This window comes from Mus musculus, chromosome X, assembly GCF_000001635.26.
Source record: "Mus musculus strain C57BL/6J chromosome X, GRCm38.p6 C57BL/6J".
NCBI classification, from domain to species: Eukaryota; Metazoa; Chordata; class Mammalia; order Rodentia; family Muridae; genus Mus; species Mus musculus.
In genome coordinates, this window is record NC_000086.7 from 83521593 (window position 1) to 83546062 (window position 24470).

The 24470-nt window shown below is 37.0% G+C and overlaps 1 protein-coding gene and 1 non-coding gene across 11 annotated transcripts in view; both read left to right on the top strand.

The window, feature by feature from the left end:
• Positions 1-24470, top strand: part of Dmd (dystrophin, muscular dystrophy) — a 2390387-nt gene that overhangs the window by 706929 nt on the left and 1658988 nt on the right. The window lies entirely within an intron of this gene.
• Gm22580 lies at positions 14439-14545 on the top strand. Its single transcript, XR_003953239.1, has one exon. It is a non-coding gene; the product is annotated as a U6 spliceosomal RNA (small nuclear RNA).

Below are 24470 nucleotides of genomic sequence, written 5' to 3' on the forward strand. Positions count from 1 at the left end.
ATCATGATTTTTCTATAATATTTACATAGCAATGCTTCCTGGGTATTACATACATTTTTTTTCTGAATTTCAAAGAAACTATTATTATTCTGTTTGCCAATCCAGAAACAACTCACTGTACTTGCCTTGTCAGCATTTCCTTGTGAATAACAAAGTAAAAATGTACTTTTTAAAGGAGTAAAAAAAAAAATACCCTAGGGATAAAATGTGCTTTTTTTCGATAACTCTTGTACATTATTATAAAAATATATTTCTATTTAAACTATGCAATGTGATATAGATGCCCTCTTCCTTATTTACCAGGGTAACTCTCAGATGCAAAACACCAAAATGACATTACTCTTAAATTTGGATGTCAATAAGAACAAACACAGAAGGCCTTGGGAATAATTTTCCTATCCTCAAAATGACATTTACAAACCAATTAGAGTTTACTTTTAATCAACTTCCTTTGACTTCAGGAGGATGATAACACAGATTCTATTTTCAGCTTGTTAATTCCTCTGTTACTCTGACTTGTTTTTAAAAAAGTTTTTTTTTCCAAGTATTGTCTCTATAATATGGTGTTAGTACTGAAGTAAACGGTTTCAGGCTTACCCTTGCATGATATGAATTTGTTTCTTTAAAAAGTATTCAAAGAAAAAATATATCATTTGATATCAAAAAAGAAGTATCTTGATCCTTTCATAGTAACTTGTTAACAACTATTTGAGCAAGAACCCATTTAATTTTTCTACCTTTGTTCTGGCCATAACATACTTATAATTTCATAACAAAGAGTTAAAAGTAATTAACACAAGGTAAAATTCAAGGAAATATAATATACACAAAAGATTTCTAATTAAAACAACCAGAGTCTTATAAATATGAAGTCTGTTACTATTATAGAATAATTTGTGTACAGGTCATATCAATACTCTTTCCTTGAATAATATGGAATAATGGAATTTGTTACTGTAAAAATGTCAAACTTTTACAGTGAAATTCTGTGTCAGAAAGATTTCTACTTTCTCATGTATTCAAAATATTCTGTAGTATGCATATAAAAATATAGTAATGACCTTAAGAATGACAACCTTAAAACACTGAGTTTTTCTTTCTTTTTTTCCCATGATTCATTTCATTGATTAACCCTGCCTGACATTATTTAGTGATACTATAGTTGTAATTGTATAAATCTAAATTTCAAGGTTTTTGTGTGAACAATTAAGTAACTTCCCCACTCATTCATCTGGCAATGACTTTTCCCAGGATAAGTTAAAAAAATAAAATCATTAAAAATCAGAGAAGGAGTAAATGGGGGAAGGCAAGTGGAGAGGGAGGGACTGGAAGGAGAAGAGGTAAGAAACACTACATTTGGGGTGTAAAATTAATTTTCAAGGGATTAAAGAAATGTCGCTGTTAAAATAGTTGGTTTTTTAAAAATATCATTAAAAACAAACACAATCATTTAATAGTGCTAAGTATACTAATAACAGATTTATTTTTAATAATAATCTAGTGCATCAAATCTGAAATGAACAAATTGAGATATATCAAAATTTTGTGAGCAAAGAAAAGGGTTACTTTAGCAGATTTATTATCCACATATTATTTGCTTTACAATAAATTTAACACAATACTTTAGAAAGACTTCAGAGGAAACCATGTAAACACTTTTAAATATACATATCTTTTGCATTAATTACAGCAGTGATGAGAGTGGATGAATAATGAGATTTTAGAAAAACTGATAGGTGATATAGAAATTGAGAGAATTGTGGTTAATATTCTTAGCCTGCATATATGTAAAAAAAAAGTGAACCAAATAGAAAACCTTGACTCCTTTTAACTTTTATCACAAAAGTTATTTTTTTTTCAGTTTTATTTTTTTTGGCTAAACATATTGCATAGCTATCCTTACCTATTCACTGCCATATTAGTGCAATTGAATTAAAGAATAATATATAAGACTAACTTGTGACATCCTCAGATCCTTCCATACCTCCATAAAAATAAAGGATATACCCAAGATATAAGATATAATTTGCTAAACACATGAAACTCAAGGAGAATGAAGACTGAAGTGTGGACACTATGCCCCTCCTTAGATTTGGGAACAAAACACCCATGGAAGGAGTTACAGAGACGGAGTTTGGAGCTGAGATGAAAGGATGGACCATGTAGAGACTGCCATAGCCAGGGATCCACCCCATAATCAGCATCCAAACGCTGACACCATTGCATACACTAGCAAGATTTTATTGAAAGGACGCAGATGTAGCTGTCTCTTGTGAGACTATGCCGGGGCCCAGCAAACACAGAAGTGGATGCTCACAGTCAGCTAATGGATGGATCATAGGGCTCCCAATGGAGGAGCTAGAGAAAGTAGCCAAGGAGCTAAAGGGATCTGCAACCCTATAGGTGGAACAACATTATGAGCTAACCAGTACCCCGGAGCTCTTGACTCTAGCTGCATATATATCAAAAGATGGCCTAGTCGGCCATCACTGGAAAGAGAGGCCCATTGGACTTGCAAACTTTATATGCCCCAGTACAGGGGAATACCAGGGCCAAAAAGGGGTAGTGGGTGGGCAGGGGAGTGGGGGTGGGTGGATATGGGGGACTTTTGGTATAGCATTGGAAATGTAAATGAGTTAAATACCTAATAAAAAATGGAAAAAAAATAAAAATAAAGGAACAGATGTTTACACAAATGTGAGATGTAGCCTCTTATATGAAATAATATATAAGAAAATTAAATGAAATTCTGCATGCATGAAAATGTATAAACATTTTAAGTATGAAGATAAGGACAGATATTTCAATGGTAAGATAGAAGTGAGTATATAATATTAACATAGCTGCCACAGACCCTCTGGGTCCCTGTGTCTGCGTGGAACGGGTCTCTCAGGCAGGTGGGCAAAGCGTAAGATGAATTGACAAACAGACACACTCAGGAGAGGTGTTGAATCTGAATATATTGTCAGGTCGAGCATCGGACTTTTTTAATGGTACAGAGAATACCAGGGATTGCAAGTCACATCAGGCAAGGTACATTGAAGTTTTCCAGATACAAGGGAATGACTGTGAAAGGAATTTCAGGAACCAAATAAATGTTTACAGTAGAGATTAGCAGTCCTGCCTAGGATCAGCCTAGTGACAGGCAAGAATTTCACACTTTAGTGTTAATAGCACCAGGGGGTTTTTACTCTTGGCAGGTCTCAAGAATAATGTAGTGTCACAGACCCCTAAATTCCTAGGCCTTGCTAATTCTTATCTTGTCTGGAGAATCTCCATTTGTCAGGAGAGTATATCAACTTGCTATAGGTATGGAATGTAGCCTGTACTAAAGATTTCTATCTCAGTGAGATCTCCAGGCTCTTTCCGCAGACCAGTTGAGCCATTGGCCCCGTCTATTGTAATGCTTAATTAGTTACTGAATAGGTTAAACTTCCTTGCTGCTTTCTGGGATCTTGGAACACTGGGTTTAGCTATGTCAGAGTTCAATCTTAAAAGGCACTTATAATAGGGTAATACTAAATAGAGAGCACGTGGATCCATACACTAGACTAACGCGGGAGTGGAAAATTAATGTATGGGTTAGAGAGATTAGAGAGAGAGCCACACTCCAGGAGGAGAGCTTCCTTGAAACTCTTTTTGCTTCATGAGCAGCTTTTAAGCCTCTCAGCTTGTCAAACTGACTCGACCTGAGTGCATGGCACATAGCAATATAAACTTCTGTTTCCTGTTAAAAATTCTTGTCAAATAGAAATTAAAATGAATAGATATGTTAAATAATATTATACAGAGCCCAAGCAAGCAGCCTGAAATTGGGGGAGAGAGAGAGAAAAAAGGAGGGAGAGACAGAGACAGAGACAAAAACAGAGACAGAGAGAATGAGAATCTCCATTTGGTATACTCCTTTCTGCAATATTTTATGTTCAGATACCCCCAAAACAGCATTTTCAGCATTTTGAACCAAACAATGCTAAAATAAAGCTATTTTTGTCCTCATCTATTTCAGTTGTTTAACTAATTATTGGTTCTAACTATTTTATATTCATTCACCTAGATATCAAAGAGACATACAAAGTACCATATAGTATTGGTATGTAGAAGTGCATACCTGGAATTTAGGTTTTATACCAAAATTATGTGTTTTCTATAAACCTATCATATACTTTTTATGTTATATAATGATTTTGACTTTATGGAAAACAATCAACTCTTAGTTTCTACCTTTTATTAGAGATGATTTATAAAAATAAAATATATCTTATATATGATCAATAAAATTTCCTATAGGATTTGAAGCATTTAAATAACGAATGATCTAATCAAATCATTTTAGTTTTGATTTAGGTTAGATTGGGTTCTAACACCAAAATTGCTAGAGACATTTGAGTAATATCTTGGCTTATATAAATAGGAATCTCTTGTCAGTTAATATATCATTATTATATTCTACGGGGATATAATTAAAATAAACTAATTTAAATTAAAACTATGGTAGCTACATATTAATTTAATATTAAAAAACGCAACCGGTATTCCTAGAGCTGGTTTGTGGACTAATGGCAACAACTTTTTCTTATGGGATATGTTCAAATTGAGTTAGTGCCATCAGTCAAGAAAATATAGGAGAAATAAGAAAGTGTCTTGACTTTTTGTTCTATAGATCTATAGTTTATATTTTTAATTTAAGTCAATGATAATGTTTTAAAGCACAGCTTATGTTATTGGCAGTTGAAATGTCTTATTTCATTATTGGAAAAATAGAATTACTTGTTTTAACACATAATTATAAGAGATATCATAAAACTTGAAAATGAATATCTGATCACTTCAAAAACAGTATTTAAAAAGTCAATATCATATTGACATGTATGTTTTTAAACTAAATTTGGGCTTAAAGAACAGTTTTTTTTAATACTTCTCTACTTTAGCTTATCTCCTGAATGTATAACTCATATTTCTCCTTTTGTTTCTGCTTGTCTCTCCTCTCTCATATCTCTTCCCTTCATACTTTTCTCCCTCCTTGCTTCCACCTCTGCATCACTCTTTTTTCTTATTTACAGTATGTTTATAGCAGAATTTTACTTTCATTCCAACTATAAATCTACTAAGTATTGTCCAAGAAGAGCTGTGCATAAAGCAGTACTTGACTTTCCTCTCCTATTATTTATTCTCATCACAATCTTAATATTATAGTGCCTTGTCACAGGGGTTAGATATGTCTTTCTCAGTTACTATAGATAGCTTTCACTCAAATGACTGTTGAAGACTTATGTGCATAGAGGAACTTCATTTAATAACTAAGGGGATAATAAAGGTGAAATAAAACATTTCAAAATAGCAATAATTTTCATATGATGAGGTTGTGATTCCATTAGTTCATGATAAGTAATAAAATGACTCAGTTAACTTCATGGCCTATCATATTAATAGCATACATAGATTGGCTTCAATAACAGTCCATTTGTTTAAGATGCGTATTTCTAAACAATCTACTAACTAAAGACATGATTTCTAGTGACAGGTTATAAGACATAATGAACTAAAAAAAAAAAAAACTAGTATTTTATCTCATATTTAAAGCTACTCATTCAGACCAACATATGAATGAACCCATGCAGATTTCATTATAGATCCACACATGTGCATATGCCCGCTTCAACATTGAGAATTACATTCATAAATGTTACATTTAACCCAATCACATCAAGCTTGAAAAAAAAAACCCTCTTTAAACTATTTAAGTCAACATTTACAGGAGAAATTCAATTCAATATCCTAAGATTTTAAGATATGTAGAAAAGCTGCTTTTCTTTCTTTTTTTTTTTTGTAGAACATGATTTTAATATTTTCAACTGTTAATATTTAACAGAATAATTGTTTTAAGATATACTTCATTGTTATCTCTCCCTATTCATTTCTGATTTTATTAATTTGGATACTGTCTCTATGCCCTCTTCTTAGTCTGGCTAAGTGTTTATCTAGCTTTTTGATTTTTCTCAAAGAACCAGCTCCTGGTTTTGTTGATTCTTTGTATAGGTCTTTGTTTCTATTTGGTTGATTACAGCCCTGAGTTTGATTATTTCCTGCTGTCTACTCCTCTTGGGTGTATTTGCTTCTTTTTGTTCTAGAGCTTTCAAGTTTCCTTTCCAGCTGCTAGTGTAAACTCCAGTTTCTTTTTGGAAACACTTAGAGCTATGAATTTTCATCTTACTACTGCTTTCATAGTGTCCCATAAATTTTGGTATAATGTATCTTCAATTTCACTAAATTCTAGAAAGCTTTTAACTTTTTTCTTTATTTCTTCCTTGACCAAGTTATCATTGAGTAGAGCGTTGTTCAGCTTCCCTGTGTATGTGTGATTTTTGTAATTTTTGTTGGTATTTATGACTAGTCTTAGTCTGTGGTGATCTAATAGGGTGCACGGGATTATTTCAATCTTCTTGTATCTGTTGAGGCCTGTTTTATGACTGATTATATGGTCAATTTTAGAGAAGGTACCATGAGGTGCTGAGAAGAAGGTATATTCTTTTGTTTTAGGATGAAATGCTCTATTAATATCTGTTAGAAACATTTGGTTATAATGTCTCTGTGTCTCTGTTTAATTACTGTTTCCATGATCTGTCCATTTTGGAGGGTGGGGTGTTGAAATCTCCGACTATTATTGTATGGGGTGAGATGTGTGCTTTGAGCTTTAGTAAAGTTTCTTTAATGAATGTGAGTGCCCTTGCATTTAGAGCATAGGTGTTCAGAATTGAGGGTTCATCTTGGTAGGTTTTACCTTTGACCATTAAGAAGTGAAATTCCTTATCTTTTTTGATAAATTTTGGTTGAAAGTTCATTTTATTCGATATTGGTATGACTACCCCAGCTTGTTTCTTGGGACCATTTGCTTGAAAATTTGTTTTCCAACCTTTTACTCTGAGGTAGTGTCAGTCTTGTCACTGAGATGCGTTTCCTGTATGTTGGGTCCTGTTTATGTATCCAGTCTGTAGTCTGTCAGTCTGTCAGTCTGTCAGTCTATGTCTTTTTACTGGGGAATTGGGTTCATTGATCTTAAGAGATATTAAGGAAAAGTAATTGTCTATTTGTAGTTCTGTAGGCTTCTTATATGTTCTTAGTCATCTCTTTCTTTAGGTTAGGGAAGTTTTTTTCTATAATTTTATTGAAGATATTTACTGGCCCTTTAAGTTGGGAATCTTTGCTCTCTTCTATACCAATTATCCTTAGGTTTCTTGTTCTCATTTTGTTCTGGATTTCCTGGATGTTTTGGGTTAGGAGATCTTTGCTTTTTGCATTTTCTTTGACTGTTCTGTCAATGTTTTCTATGGTATCTTTTGAACCTGAGATTCTCTCTTCTATCTCTTGTATTCTGTTGGTGATTCTTGTATCTATGACTCCTTGTCTTTTTCCTAGGTTTTCTAACCACAGGGTTGTCTCCCTTTGTAATTTCTTTATTGTTTATATTTCTATTTTTAGATCTTGGATGGTTTTGTTCATTTCTATCACCTGTTTGATTGTGTTTTCCTGTATTCTTTAAGTGATTTTTGTGTTTCCTCTTTAAGGGCTTTTAGCTATTTATCTCTGTTATCCTATAATTTCATTTCCTTTCTTTTTTTAATTAGATATTTTCTTCATTTACATTTCAAATGCTATCCTGAAAGTCCCCAATTAACACCCCCCACCCTGCTCCCCAACCCACCCACTCTTTCTTCCTGGCTCTGGCATTCCCCTGTACTGGGGCATATAATCTTACAAGACCCGATGATGGCTGACTACGCCATCTTCTGCTACATATGCAGCTAGATACACAAGCTCTTGAGGTACTGGTTAGTTCATATTGTTGTCCCACCTATAGGGTTGCAGACCTCCTCAGCTCCTTGGGTGCTTTCTCTAGCTCCTCCATTGGGGGCCCCGTGTTCCATCCAATAGATGACTGTGAGCCTCTAGTGCTGTATTTCTCAGGCACTGGCAGAACCACTCAGGAGACAGATATATCCGGCTCCTGTCAGCAAGCTCTTGTTGGCATCCACAATAGTGTCTGGATTTCGTGGTTGTTTATGGGATGGATCCCCAGGTGGGGCACAACTGGAAGAAACCTGTGGCACTGGTTGGGTGGACTTCCTGGATGCCTGGGTCCTGCTCATTCCAGTTACTCCCTGGCATTGGGGCAGATGTTCTCCTCACCTCTAATCCTATGATCCCCGAAAAGCTGCTTTTCTATAAAAGTAACATATATTATCAGTAAAATATATAAGAGAGGACATTCACTTATAAACCCTCCAAAACTGTTTAATTAGAACAATTGTTTGTATGAGATTTCTGTTCTTTTTTTTTTCCTGTTTTATTTTTTACTTATTCATGTTACATCAAGACCATCCCAGAGCTCTACAGAGATTTGGTTTGCATACTAATTCATGGGTGAGTGTGGAAAATTTATTTTTCTTTTGTATTCCAAGAATAGTTCTTTGTATTTTTATTTATAACTGGAAAAAGGAAAGAAAGATATTTTTTGACTCACAGTTCTAGTAATTTTAGTCCATGGTCAGATGTCTGTTTTACTGGCTTGTGGTAAGGTACACTATCATGCAAGAAAGGCTTGACAGAGCAGGCTTCTCCCCTCACAGTGGCCTGAAGCCTGAGGAGATCACAGGTGTGCCTCTTCTGTTTGTTATTCTATTGCAACTGAGCCTCCAGCCTACCAAATTATGCTATCCACATCCAGGATGAATCTTCCATTCTTGGTTATCTTCTGTAAAAATGTTCTTATAGACATACTCCATGGAATGATTTCTCAATCTCCAATGCCCTTTTCAATCTAGTCAGGTTGAAAATCAAGAGTAACCATTATCAGCCTACCCTTTGGTAACTCAACACTTACACACATCTCACTACACCATAACATTTCACCTCAGGCCCCACAAAAGTTCACATTTATTGCATGGTATGAAATGCACTCAGTTCCTTTGAATGAGTTCCCAAAGTTTTCATAGTTACAATATTTCCCAAAAGTCCATGTTTAGCCAGACATAATAACACAATCTCTATGAATTACATAGTGAGTTCAAGCTAAGCCTGAGAAATAAAGAGATCCGATGCCAGGTAAGAAATATAAAAATATAATCTAAGTTTAAAAGTGGAAAAGGTTTCTCTGGCAGTCAAGGCCAAACACCCTGCTGCATCAAGTCACAGCAGAACTAGGCACACCCTCTCTTACTAAGGCCAGACAAGAGAGCTCTGTTAAGAGAACAGGATCCACAGGAAGGCAACAGAGTATCAACAACTCCAGTTTTGGGGGGACCCACAGGAAAACCAAGTTGCATGTCTGCTACATACGTGCAGGGAACCCAGGTCTAGCATATGTATACTCTTTGGTTGGTAGTTTAGACTTTGGGGTCCCCTGGGGCCAGGTTAGTTGACACTGTTGGTCTTCCTGTGGAGTCCCTACTCCTTATGATACCCCAATATTTTCCTCAACTCTTAACTCAGCTCTAATGTTTGGCTGTGGGTCTCTGTATCGGTTTTGTTCAGCTGCTGGGGGTAGACTCTCAGTGAGCAATTATGTTAGGCTCCTGTCTACAACCATAGGAGAGGATAATTAATATGGTCAGTGATTCGCGTTTGATAATGGGATAGGACTCAAGTTGGGCCAATCATTAGTTGGCTATTGTTTCAGTCTCTGCTTCTTCTTTGTCTTACTTCTTACTTCTTGTAGGCAGGACATATTTGGGGTCAAAGGTTTTGTGGGTGGGTTGTTGTCTTTTTCCCTCCACTGGGAGTCATGCCTGGCTATAGGAAGTGGCCACTTCATGCTCCATATTGCTCAGTGCTAAGAGTCTCAGCTAGAGTCACCCTCATAGACTGCCTGGGGTCTTCCCCATCCCAGATCTCTGGAATGACCTAGACATATCTTCCACCGCTGTTTGCTGCCAATTTCCATTCATTCACCCAGACCTCTTTTCCCAGCTCTCCATGCACCTGTAACCCACCCCTGTTCCCTTCCATATCCTTTCCTCCCACCTATTTCACTCCCTTCATCCCCCTACAATGACTATTTTATTTCCCCTTCTAAGTGGGATTCAAGAATCCTCCTTTGGGCATTACTTGCAGCTTAGCTTCTGTGGATAATCCTGTATTTTATGGCTAGTAAACACTTACAAGTGAGTATATACCATGCTGGTCTTTGGGGCCTGGGTTACCTCACTTTGAATGATATTTTCTAGTTCTGTCTATTTGCCTTCTATTTTCATGATGTCCTTGTTTTTAATAGTGGAGTAAACAACTCATATTTTTTTCCTTTTTTTTATTAGGCATTTTCCTCATTTACACTTTCAATGCTATCCCAAAGGTCCCCCATACCCACCCCCCCAATCCCCTATCCAACCACTCCCCCTTTTTGGCCCTGGCGTTCCCCTGTACTGGGGCATATAAAGTTTGCAAGTCCAATGGGCCTCTCTTTCCACTGATGGCCGACTAGGCCATCTTTTGATACATATGCAGCTAGAGAAAAGAGCTCCAGGGTACTGGTTAGTTCATATTGTTGTTCCACCTATAGGGTTGCAGTTCCCTTTAGCTCCTTGGGTACTTTCTCTAGCTCCTCCATTGGGGGCCGTGTGACCCATCCAATAGCTGACTGTGATCATCCACTTCTGTGTTTGCTAGGCCCCGGCATAGTCTCACAAGAGAGAGCTATATCTGGGTCCTTTCAGCAAAATCTTGCTAGTGTATGCAATGGTGTCAGCATTTGGAAGCTGATTATGGGATGGATCCCTGCATATGGCAATCACTAGATGGTCCATCCTTTCATCACAGCTCCAAATTTTGTCTCTGTATCTCCTTCCATGGGTGTTTTGTTCCCATTTCTAAGAAAGGGTAAAGTGTCCACACTTTGGTCTTCGTTCTTCTTGAATTTCATCATATTTTCTTTATTCTTTGGATGAGAGGTATATGGGTTGTTTCCAGTTCCTAGTTGTTTTGAATAAAGCTGTTATGAACATAGGGAAGCAGATATCCTTGTGGTACGGTGGAATATTTTGTGGGTATATGCACAGGAGTAGTATAGCTGGGTCTTGAGGTAGAACTATTTTCAACTTCTGAGAAACCAAAATATTGATTTCCAGAGTGGTTGTAATATTATATACTTCCAACAGCAAAGGAGGACTATTCCCATTGCTCCATATCCTTGCTAGCATGTGCTGTCACTTGACTATTTGATCTTAGCCATTCTGATGTGTGTAAAGCTGTATCATATTCATTTTGATTTGCATTTCTCTGGTGATGGAGGATTTTGAATATTTCTTTAAGTGTTTCTCAACCATAACGGATTCCTCTGATAAGAATTCTGTTTAGATCTGTAAACCAACTTTTAATTGGGTTATTTGTTTTGTTGGTGTCTAACTTCTTTTGGATATTTGCCCTCTGTCTGATGTAGGATTGGTGAAGGCCTTTTCCCATTCTGTATTCTGCCATTTTGTTTTTGTCAGTATTCTTTGCCTTATAGATGGTTTTCAATTTTATGAGGTCCCTTTTATTAATTCTTGATCTTAGTGCCTGGGCTATTGGTTTTCTGTTTAGGAAGTTGTTTCCTGTGCCAATGTATTCAAGACTATTCCTCACCTTCTCTTCTATTAGATTCAGTATACACAGTTTTATGTTAACGTCTTTGATCCACTTGGATTTAAGTTTTATGCAGGGAGATAAGTAGATATCTATTTGCATTCTTCTACATGCAGAGATCCAGTCAGACCAGTATCTTTTGTTGAAGATGCGTTCTTTTTCCATTGTATGGCTTTGGCTTCTTTGTCAAAAATCCTGTGTCCCTAGGTGTGTAGAAAAGTATACTTTATATAGGAATTGTATTTCTGGGTCTTCAGTTTGACACTATTGATTGATCAGTTTGTTTGTTTCTATACTAATGCCATGCAACTTTTATTATTATTGCTTTGTAGTATAGCCCAAAATCAGAAATGGTGATACCTCTAGAAGCTCTTTTATTATACCAAATAGTTCTACCTATCCTGGGTTTTTGTTTTTCCATATGAAGTTAAGAATTGCTCTTTCAAGGTCTGTAAAAATTATGTTAGAATTTTGATGAGAAGATTTGTCTTTGGTAAGATCCCAATAAATCTCACTTTAAAAATGGAAAATAAAATATATTCTATAAGCTATAGCACTTCTCTCTTTACTTGTATATGATAGGTATTTATATGAGGGTAGAAAAAGTTGGTTTTCTTATGGAAGCATCTGAAATTTATCCTATTCCAAAATATGTCAGTGATAATTGGAAACTTAAAGGTTTAGCCAAAAGAAAGAGATTATCCATTCCAAACTTTAAACTGTCTCTATTTCCTTTGGCAAGGTGCTTTATTGAAGTTCTGAATTTTGAGATTCTCTTTTTTAACTCTTTAAATTTCCTCATCTGAAGGGAAATTTTATATTCCTCAAATAAGGGAAGATGTTGTAAAGCAACGATGTTATAAAGTTTAAAAAAAATCTTAAAGATGTCTAATCATTTGAAAGAATGCTTCCTGTAAGTCCATATTTATGTTATTTATATATTAATCAAATAATAACCAAATCCATTATTGTTTGCAACAAATTTGATGTTATCCTGAGAAGATTAAGCATATTTTCTCACTAATTCCTTAGCTTGAAGATTTTTTTCACTAAGTATGCAAATTGAGGAATGTGGAACTTCCTTTCCAGTCTGTGGCCCCAGTATAAGCTTCTGACCTGGACAAATTTATAGTGCTGAAACATAAAGTGACCTAGAAATCTAGCTAATCTTTTTAAGCACTCATTTTTTCACTGGGAAAGTCTAATTACTCAGATAAGTATGGCACTTGTTGCTTACTTTTAATGACTTGAAAATGAAAGAGACAGAAATTTATGGTGCTAGATATTTTTCATGTTCTATAAAACTGGCTATATCTTTTCACAGCCCATTTGACTCTATTCCCTTTATCAGCAAATGAAATGCAATATAACGGTTCTTAAAATTTCATACTATCTTTCCTATCATTTTTGGCCATAAAACATCAAATTTAATGCACAAGCATAATTTTGGTTGGATGAAACCATTTCCTTTGTTTACATAGTTAAACATTTGTGAAGATCGAATATTTCCTGGATTTCATAAAGAAGAATTTTATCAACAATTCTTCATGGTACTTGAAATGATTTATTCTGCCTTAATAGGTACGCTATCTCAAAGAGTCATTCTGAAAGAATAAATCTAGATTAACTTAAGATATGTTCAGAAGATGTGTTCAGTGTAATTTGCTTGGAATTAAAAGCTTCAAAGGAGAAGCTATGTCTTCTGATTTGTTCTGTTTCTTTTAGTCATGTGACTTGCACAAATGGGGGCTCAGTAATATTAGTTTCACTATTGTAATGCCATAATGAATTAATTGTTCTAAAACTGAACAGTTGGCTGGTTTTTGTTCCAAGCATAGAATTCAAATTTGTTAGCTCTTTAATGTAAAAATTTGAGAGTACCTTAGTCTTCATACCTTCATTGTTTTTGCATATTTAAGTTTTGGTGTTAGTATGTGTCTAGATGTACAATATATGTATGGCTAGTACAGTTGCCACATTCATTTGAAACAGCTGTTACTTTTGTTGTTGTTGTTGTTGTTGCTTTGTTTGTTTGTTTGTTTTGAGACAGGGTTTCTCCATATAGCCCTGGCTGACCTGGAACTCACTTTGTAGATCAAGCTGGACTGGAACTCAGAAATCCGCCTGCCTCTGCCTCCCAAATGCTGGGATTAAAGGTGTGTACTACCACCACTCAGCCAGCTGTTTCATTTTTCCTGGATTTTATATGTCTTTCTGTATATAATAATTATTTCCTGTCATTAAGGATGACCCATGTGCCAGAACTTTATACAGTAGAAATATAACTGAAGGCCAAAGAGATATTAAGTATGTAATTAAAGTATAAATAGAAATATAAATCAAAAGAGTTCCTGAAAATGTACCTGACTTAGACTTTTAAAAAAATATATATGGAAACTAGCCTGATTTGTTTATTATATAAGCACACATATATTGAAATATCGTACCATAACCCATAAATTCGTAGTTACTGTGTGTCAATAACAAATGAAAATTTAAAAAATAATATGCTACTAGAAGAGATTTAAATATTCTGAACATATTGCCTATAAACTGGCAACCAGTATTTCTAAGTTTGTAGAAATAAAATAAAAAGAGAAATAAAATAAATAGGTTGAGGGGTGATTTAGTAGATAAAGCACTTGATGGTTAATCATGAGGACCTGAGTTTGTAAGGCTGGACATGGCATCATGAATCTGTGTTCCCTGGGTTATTATGGTGAAATAGGAAGTTGAAATAAGGAAATGCCCTAAAGTTGGCTGGCCAGGAGTTATAGTATGCGTAAGCAGCCACAGAAAAACAGACACTTTTAAAACATAGTAGGGTGCTCGCTTCGGCAGCACATATACTAAAATTGGAACGATACAGAGAAGATTAGCATGGCCCCTGCGCAAGGATGACACGCAAATTCGTGAAGCGTTCCATATTTTTAAATTGTCCCATGTATCCTATCAGACCACCATGGCCTAAGACTGATCTTCAATAACAACATTAAGAATGGAAAGCCAACATTCACGTGGAAACTGAACAACACTCTTCTCAATGATACCTTGGTCAAGGAAGGAATAAAGAAAGAAATTAAAGACTTTTTAGAGTTTAATGAAAATGAAGCCACAACGTACCCAAACCTTTGGGACACAATGAAAGCATTTCTAAGAGGGAAACTCATAGCTCTGAGTACCTCCAAGAAGAAACGGGAGAGAGCACATACTAGCAGCTTGACAACACATCTAAAAGCTCTAGAAAAAAAGGAAGCAAATTCACCCAAGAGGAGTAGACGGCAGGAAATAATCAAACTCAGGGGTGAAATTAACCAAGTGGAAACAAGAAGAACTATTCAAAGAATTAACCAAACGAGGAGTTGGTTCTTTGAGAAAATCAACAAGATAGATAAACCCTTAGCTAGACTCACTAGAGGGCAAAGGGACAAAATCCTAATCAACAAAATCAGAAATGAAAAGGGAGACATAACAACAGATCCTGAAGAAATCCAAAACACCATCAGATCCTTCTACAAAAGCTTATACTCAACAAAACTGGAAAACCTGGATGAAATGGACAAATTTCTGGACAGATACCAGGTACCAAAGTTGAATCAGGATCAAGTTGACCTTCTAAACAGTCCCATATCCCCTAAAGAAATAGAAGCAGTTATTAATAGTCTCCCAACCAAAAAAAGCCCAGGACCAGATGGGTTTAGTGCAGAGTTCTATCAGACCTTCAAAGAAGATCTAATTCCAGTTCTGCACAAACTATTTCACAAGATAGAAGTAGAAGGTACTCTACCCAACTCATTTTATGAAGCCACTATTACTCTGATACCTAAACCACAGAAAGATCCAACAAAGATAGAGAACTTCAGACCAATTTCTCTTATGAATATCGATGCAAAAATCCTTAATAAAATTCTCGCTAACCGAATCCAAGAACACATTAAAGAAATCATCCATCCTGACCAAGTAGGTTTTATTCCAGGGATGCAGGGATGGTTTAATATACGAAAATCCATCAATGTAATCCATTATATAAACAAACTCAAAGACAAAAACCACATGATCATCTCGTTAGATGCAGAAAAAGCATTTGACAAGATCCAACACCCATTCATGATAAAAGTTTTGGAAAGATCAGGAATTCAAGGCCCATACCTAAACATAATAAAAGCAATCTACAGCAAACCAGTAGCCAACATCAAAGTAAATGGAGAGAAGCTGGAAGCAATCCCACTAAAATCAGGGACTAGACAAGGCTGCCCACTTTCTCCCTACCTTTTCAACATAGTACTTGAAGTATTAGCCAGAGCAATTCGACAACAAAAGGAGATCAAGGGGATACAAATTGGAAAAGAGGAAGTCAAAATATCACTTTTTGCAGATGATATGATAGTATATATAAGTGACCCTAAAAATTCCACCAGAGAACTCCTAAACCTGATAAACAGCTTTGGTGAAGTAGCTGGATATAAAATTAACTCAAACAAGTCAATGGCCTTTCTCTACACAAAGAATAAACAGGCTGAGAAAGAAATTAGGGAAACAACACCCTTCTCAATAGTCACAAATAATATAAAATATCTCGGCGTGACTCTAACTAAGGAAGTAAAAGATCTGTATGATAAAAACTTCAAGTCTCTGAAGAAAGAAATTAAAGAAGATCTCAGAAGATGGAAAGATCTCCCATGCTCATGGATTGGCAGGATCAACATTGTAAAAATGGCTATCTTGCCAAAAGCAATCTACAGATTCAATGCAATCCCCATCAAAATTCCAACTCAATTCTTCAACGAATTAGAAGGAGCAATTTGCAAATTCATCTGGAATAACAAAAAACCTAGGATAGCAAAAACTCTTCTCAAGGATAAAAGAACCTCTGGTGGAATCACCATGCCTGACCTAAAGCTTTACTACAGGGCAATTGTGATAAAAACTGCATGGTACTGGTATAGAGACAGACAAGTAGACCAATGGAATAGAATTGAAGACCCAGAAATGAACCCACACACCTATGGTCACTTGATCTTCGACAAGGGAGCTAAAACCATCCAGTGGAAGAAAGACAGCATTTTCAACAATTGGTGCTGGCACAACTGGTTGTTATCATGTAGAAGAATGCGAATCGATCCATACTTATCTCCTTGTACTAAGGTCAAATCTAAGTGGATCAAGGAACTTCACATAAAACCAGAGTCACTGAAACTTATAGAGGAGAAAGTGGGGAAAAGCCTTGAAGATATGGGTACAGGGGAAAGATTCCTGAACAGAACAGCAATGGCTTGCTCTGTAAGATCGAGAATTGACAAATGGGACCTAATGAAACTCCAAAGTTTCTGCAAGGCAAAAGACACCGTCAATAGGACAAAAAGACCACCAACAGATTGGGAAAGGATCTTTACCTATCCTAAATCAGATAGGGGACTAATATCCAACATATATAAAGAACTCAAGAAGGTGGACTTCAGAAAATCAAATCACCCCATTAAAAAATGGGGCTCAGAACTGAACAAAGAATTCTCACCTGAGGAATACCGAATGGCAGAGAAGCACCTGAAAAAATGCTCAACATCCTTAATCATCAGGGAAATGCAAATCAAAACAACCCTGAGATTCCACCTCACACCAGTCAGAATGGCTAAGATCAAAAATTCAGGTGACAGCAGATGCTGGCGTGGATGTGGAGAAAGAGGAACACTCCTCCATTGTTGGTGGGATTGCAGGCTTGTACAACCACTCTGGAGATCAGTCTGGCGGTTCCTCAGAAAACTGGATATAGTACTACCGGAGGATCCAGCAATACCTCTCCTGGGCATATATCCAGAAGATGCCCCAACTGGTAAGAAGGACACATGCTCCACTATGTTCATAGCAGCCTTATTTATAATAGCCAGAAGCTGGAAGGAACCCAGATGCCCCTCAACAGAGGAATGGATACAGAAGATGTGGTACATCTACACAATGGAGTACTACTCAGCTATTAAAAAGAATGAATTTATGAAATTCCTGGCCAAATGGATGGACCTGGAGGGCATCATCCTGAGTGAGGTAACACATTCACAAAGGAACTCACACAATATGTACTCACTGATAAGTGGATATTAGCCCAAAACCTAAGATACCCAAGATATAAGATACAATTTCCTAAACACATGAAACTCAAGAAAAATGAAGACTGAAGTGTGAACACTATGCCCCTCCTTAGAAGTGGGAGCAAAACACCCTTGGAAGGAGTTACAGAGACAAAGTTTGGAGTTGAGATAAAAGGATGGACCATGTAGACACTACCATATCCGGGGATCCATCCCATAATCAGCTTCCAAATGCTGACACCATTGCATACACTAGCAAGATTATGCTGAAAGGACCCTGATATAGCTGTCTCTTGTCAGAGTATGCCTGGGCCTAGCAAACATAGAAGTGGATGCTCACAGTCGGCTATTGGATGGATCACATGGCCCCCAATGAAGGAGCTAGAGAAAGTACCAAAGAAGCTAAAGGGATCTGCAACCCTATAGGTGGAACAACATTATGAACTAACCAGTACCCCGGAGCTCTTGACTCTAGCTGCATATGCATCAAAAGATGGCCTAGTCGGCCATCACTGGAAAGAGAGGCCCATTGGACACGCAAACTTTATATGCCCCAGTACAGGGGAACGCCAGGGCCATAAAAGGGGAGTGGGTGGGTAGGGGAGAAGGGGTGGGTGGCTATGGGGGACTTTTGGTATAGCATTGCAAATGTAAATGAGCGAAATACCTAATAAAAAATGGAAAAAAAAAAAAAAAAGAAAAAAAAAAAAAAAAAAAGATGGCCTAGTCGGCCATCACTGGAAAGAGAGGCCCATTGGACTTGCAAACTTTATATGCCCCAGTACAGGGGAACGCCAGGGCCAAAAAAAATGGGAGTGGGTGGGTAGGGGAGTGGGGGGGGAGGGTATGGGGGACTTTTGGGATAGCATTGGAAATGTAATTGAGGAAAATACGTAATAAATAAATAAATAAATGAATAAAAAAAAAAAAAAAAAAAAAAAAAAAAAAAAAAAAAAAAACATAGTAGGAAGTATGTTTCACATTTAAAGTTGTTCTCTGATCTCCACAGATGTGATATGGCATGCTTGCACTCAAATCTACTCATAGGTATATATGCAACACACACAAACACACAACACACACTATTATCTGAGAGAGTGGAGTGAGTGAGAGAGCACAGGATGGTGGGGATGGATGAAGAAAAGAAGGAGAAAAAATCTCCTTGTGTTGAGGACAATCATTAAGCTTTCTCTTTGCCCTATGATTACATATTTTAGAAATAATCAGAGAAGTGTGTATCACAGAAAGTTAAATTTAAATAATCATTGTTCTAAGTGAGACTTCACAAAATTTCTAGAGCATTGTAAACAAAAAGCCACACCAAGGAAGGACAATGAAAAGGTTTTTTCTGTATCTAGTTATATAATTGTGTGTGTGTGTGTGTGTGTGTATATATATATATATATATATATATATATATATATATATATATATATGTGTGTGTGTGTGTGTGTGTGTGTGTGTGTGTGTATGTGTGTATTTATATTTATATATTTATCTGGACATGGAATGATCGATCAGAACTAATCAAATATATGAATTCCTGCTTTCTTAGAATGTATGCAGCTGAACTAGTTGTAAAATATTTGATCTCAATCAAGCTACATCGCACTTAGTCTAACTCCTGTCAGAGAAGCTAAGGAGCAAGACTTCACTTCACAGGAAGTATTCCACATGACATGGAGGGCTCCACTGGACATCCTTTCTTATTTTAGAGTAAATACCTTCTCACATGGAAAGCCATGCACTCTTTACATGTTGTTTCTATCAGTTATGGAGTACAACTTTTGTTTGTAAGTGAAGCATATTATAACAACACTTAATTTCAGTATGACTAGGTTCTCACTTTGCTTTTTCATTTGTACAACATGTTTAGTTGTGGATGAGTTTGAAATAGTTATAGTAACGTATATAGTAGAGGCTTACTATTGATACTGTTTTTGTGACTTCTGTTATGATTGTCCTCTCCCTTTTACTCTTTCTTTTCTCTTGACCTTCAACTCACATTGAACCTTTCCTTCCTCTCAAGGTCATCTGTCACTTTGATGTTTTACTGTTGGCTTCAATTTCTGAGAGGCATCGAGTTTAATTATCTTTTTATGCAAGGATCTGGTGTCATTACTTGGAGCATGGACAGCTTACCAGTGGTAATACCTGAAGAAAATTTCTTTTCACACGCAACTGTTAACTTCCACCAATTCCTAACTGGAAGGAAGTCTACACCTTTAAAAAAGGACCTTGTCAGAGACATTTTCTTTATTGATAAGCAAACAAGGACATTATTTGATATTGTTCCTTAGATTATTGTGTGTCTACTGCTAAATTAGGGGAAGGCCTCCCACTGGGGCCCGGGGAAAACCTGTCAAAATCTCAGGGAATACTGTTACTTTCCACCATCCTACCAATGATTAACTCGTTTACAGGAGTCAGGTACTTAAAAAGATATCAAGAAGACAAAATTAGTATCATTAATTTTCTGGTAGTTTGAAGAAAACTGTGTGAGTTCATAGAATGAGTAGGATCAGTTTTGAGGTGTGTTTGTGTATATAATAGGATATAAAACACAGGGAATTTGTTTTAGTAATATTGTCATTATTTAGAATCTGTGTAGACTAGTGAGTTTGTGTTATATTTTTGCATGTGAAGTAATTGGAATACAATCTGATTTACATAATCTGTTTTGATCTCTGAGACTGCACAATCACAATGCGGAATTCCTTCAACTTCAGGAAAAGCATAGCCTTGTAGGTACAAAATTATGAAAGAAAGTTTACTCACATGTCAAAAGATTTATCAGTGGTCGCTGAACAATGGGTCAGTGTAGATAAAGCTAATTCATTCACATTAGAAAACTTGGTAATGGACATAGATATTTCCTGAGCTAATGGCAATTTATCTCTGACTCCACTTATAGCATAAATGAAGGATCACTGACAGAGCACTCCTGACTCAGGGCCTTTGAAATGGCCGATTTTCTAGTAAAAAAGTATCCTCTTCATTTAATGAAGATGTTGTAGTTGTTCTTCTTGTTGTTTTAAGATATAATTTATATTGAAAGGCCTGCCTTACAAGCCACTCAAAGACAGGACCATGCCCTTCATGCTGAGCATAATCTTTGCCCGGTTGTATTTTTCATCAAAGAATGAACTACAACCTGATCTCACTTAATATAGTCTTTTTATGTTTTCACTTCTGTTCCCCAAATTTTTAAGGCAACATTTTTTGTGTACTTTATGCACAGCACTCTTCTGTCACCTACAGTAGAAGGAAAACAAATATTTAACAGGCAATAAGTAAGTAAATTAAAGTTATGGTCATCATACTCATCCCAAGTATATGCCTTGTATTATTGAGATGCATTTGCTTTAATGCAATTAATTGTGTAGTTAATGCCGTGATTTATTTTACTTCTTTGAAAATTTTATTCATGCATATTCCTTGATCACCCATCACATACTCTCATGTGAAAGTCCCCTCAATATTTCCATATCACATTTCCCTCCAAACTATATCTCTGTTTATTAAAATTATTTATTAATTTAACTCACTGTATTCAATTAGTGCTGCCATATTTTCAGGAGAATGTGGTGCAGGCGTTTTTCACTGGAGCATGGAGAAATCGATAGGTAGCTACATCCCCAAGTAAAGTTAATTCTTTTTTCCCCCAGCAGACATTAACTACTAATAACATCTTAGCTACGGTATTGGCCTTGTTAGCCCATCCCTACCCCATGCTGGAACTTGCTACTGCCCTGATTTTGTATAGTTCTTTTTTTATTAAATATTTTCTGTATTTACATTTCAAATGTAAATAAAGAATAAAAAACTTTCCTTGTTCACTCTCCAAATAGCACCCTCACCCATCCCCTTGCCCCCTCCCCCTGTTCACCAACCCACCCACTCCACCCTGACATTCCCCTGCATGGGAGCATAGAACCCTCACAGGACCAAGGGCCTCTCCTCCCGCTGATGTCCGACTAGGCCATCATCTGCTACATATGCAGCTGGAGCCATGTGTGCTCTTTGATTGGTGATTTAGTCCCTGGGAGCTCTGGTGGTACTGTCTAGTTCATATTGTTGTTCCTCCTATGGGGCTGCAAACCCCTTCAGCTCCTTGGGTCCTTTCTCTAGCTCCTTCATTGGGGATCCTATGCTCAGTCCAATGGATGGGTGCAAGCCTCCAACTCTGTATTTGTGAGGCAATTGCAGAGCCTCTCAGGAGAGAGCTATATCAGACTCCTGTCAGCAAGCACTTGTTGGCATCCACAACAAGTTTGGTGATTGTAAATGGGATGTATTCCCAGGGGAGTCAGTCTCTGGATGGTCATTCCTTCAGTCTCTACTCCACACTTTGTCTCTGTAACTCCTTCCATGGGTGTTTTGTTCACCCTTCTAAGAAGGATCAACGTATCCACACTATGGTCTTCCTTCTTCTTGAGTTTCATGTGGTTTGCAAATTCTGTCTTGGCTATTCCAAACTTCTGGCCTAATATACACTTATCAGTGACTGCACATCATGTGTATATAGTTTTTTATAGGTTGCCACAGATACTGTGAGTCTATGTGTACAACAGAATATCTTCTCTAAAGGACAGTATGTCATAGCTCTACTTTCCATCCTTTGGCTCTTCCATTTTTCTGCCTCTTCTAAAGTAAAATAGGTTTTCCTTTATATATTGAATGAAAATAAACTGAAATATATTATATTGATAGACTTTAAAAATGCTTATGTTGACCATAAAGTATGGAAAAGGAGCTCCAATTCCACAATTAACTTCCTTCTTATACCCTAAATATTATCGTATTTTCATTTTCTAAATATTTTTCCATATTATATGTGTTATTTGTGTGAATACTATATATTTACATTGGTCTCCCATCTTTTACCTTCTAGTTCCTGCTATGTCTCTCTCAATCTATCTCAAATTTCAGGGCTCCTTATTCTTTAAAGATAGTTGATACACACACACACACACACACACACACACACACACAGAAGAGACAGATAGATAGATGATATAGATATAGATAGTTTACAAATAGAGCCCATTGAAATCATTAAGTCTTAATAATTCTTATTAATCTTACGTGTTTATGGCTGATCTATTGCAAATGACTAACCTATTAGGGGAATTGTTCATGTTGAAGTTTTATTCTACTCCCAGCAACTATTAAATGTCTGTAATTGTTTCCCCCCCCTAAGGTGAAGCCCAGAAAGAATGCTTCCATCCACACTTGCATTTCAACTTATATTGTCATTTTTTTCATTTTTTGAATTAGGTAATTTCTTCATTTACATTTCCAATGCTATCCCAAAAGTCCCCCATGCCCTCTCCCACCCACCCCAGTACTCCCCTACCCACCCACTCCCACTTCTTGGCCCTAGCGTTCCCCTGTACTGAGACATATAAAGTTTGCAAGACCAATGGGCCTCTCCCTCCACCGATGGCCAACCAGGCCATCTTCTGATACACATGCAGCTAGAGACACAAGCTCGGAGGGAGGGGGGTGATACTGGTTAATTCATACTGCTGCTCCTCCCATAGGGTTGCAGATTCCTTTAGCTCCTTGGATACTTTCTCTAGCTTCTCCATTGGGGGCCCTGTCATCCATCTAATAGTTGACTGTGAGCATCCACTTCTGTGTCGCTAAGCCCAAGAATAGCCTCACAAGAGACAGCTATATCAGGGTCCTTTCAGCAAAATCTTGCTAGTGTATGCAATGGTGTCAGCATTTGGAGGCTGATTATGAGATGGCTCAGCTGTTAAAGGCTAGGATCACAACCAAAAATATTGTCATTTTGAAGAACCTGTCTGAGCAACCATACTTTTGAGATTTCCTGGATGCCCCTTTCCTATCACATATACAAGATATTTCCTCCCAGCAGACATCCTATCTTGGTCCTTTGGCTCTTAACTATCTTTTCTTTCTTTCTTTCTTTTTTAAATATTTTTTTAATTAGTTATTTTCCTCGTTTACGTTTTCAATACTATCCCAAAGGTCCCCCATACCCACCCCCCCAATCCCCTATCCAACCACTCCCCCTTTTTGGCCCTGGCGTTCCCCTGTACTAGGGCATATAAAGTTTGCAAGTCCAATGGGCCTCTCTTTGCAGTGATGGCCGACTAGGCCATCTTTTGATACATATGCAGCTAGAGACAAGAGCTCCGGGGTACTGGTTAGTTCATATTGTTGTTCCACCTATAGGGTTGCAGTTCCCTTTAGCTCCTTGGGTAATTTCTCTAGCTCCTCCATTGGGGGCCGTGTGACCCATCCAATAGCTGACTGTGATCATCCACTTCTGTGTTTGCTAGGCCCCGGCATAGTCTCACAAGAGAGAGCTATATCGGACACCATTGCATACACTCGCAAGATTTTGCTGAAAGGACCCAGATAAATATTTTTTTTATTCCGTATTTTCCTCAATTACATTTCCAATGCTATCCCAAAAGTCCCCCATACCCTCCCCCCAAATCCCCTACCCACCCATTCCCAATTTTTGGCCCTGGCATTCCCCTGTACTGGGGCATATAAAGTTTGCCTGTCCAATGGGCCTCTCTTTCCAGTGATGGCCTACTAGGCCATCTTTTGATACATATGCAGCTAGAGTCAAGAGCTCTGGGGTACTGGTTAGTTCATAATGTCGTTGCACCTACAGGGTTGCAGATCTCTTTAGCTCCTTGGGTACTTTCTCTAGCTCCTCCATTGGGGGCCCTGTGATCCATCCAATAGCTGACTTTGAGCATCCACTTCTGTGTTTGCTAGGCCCCGGCC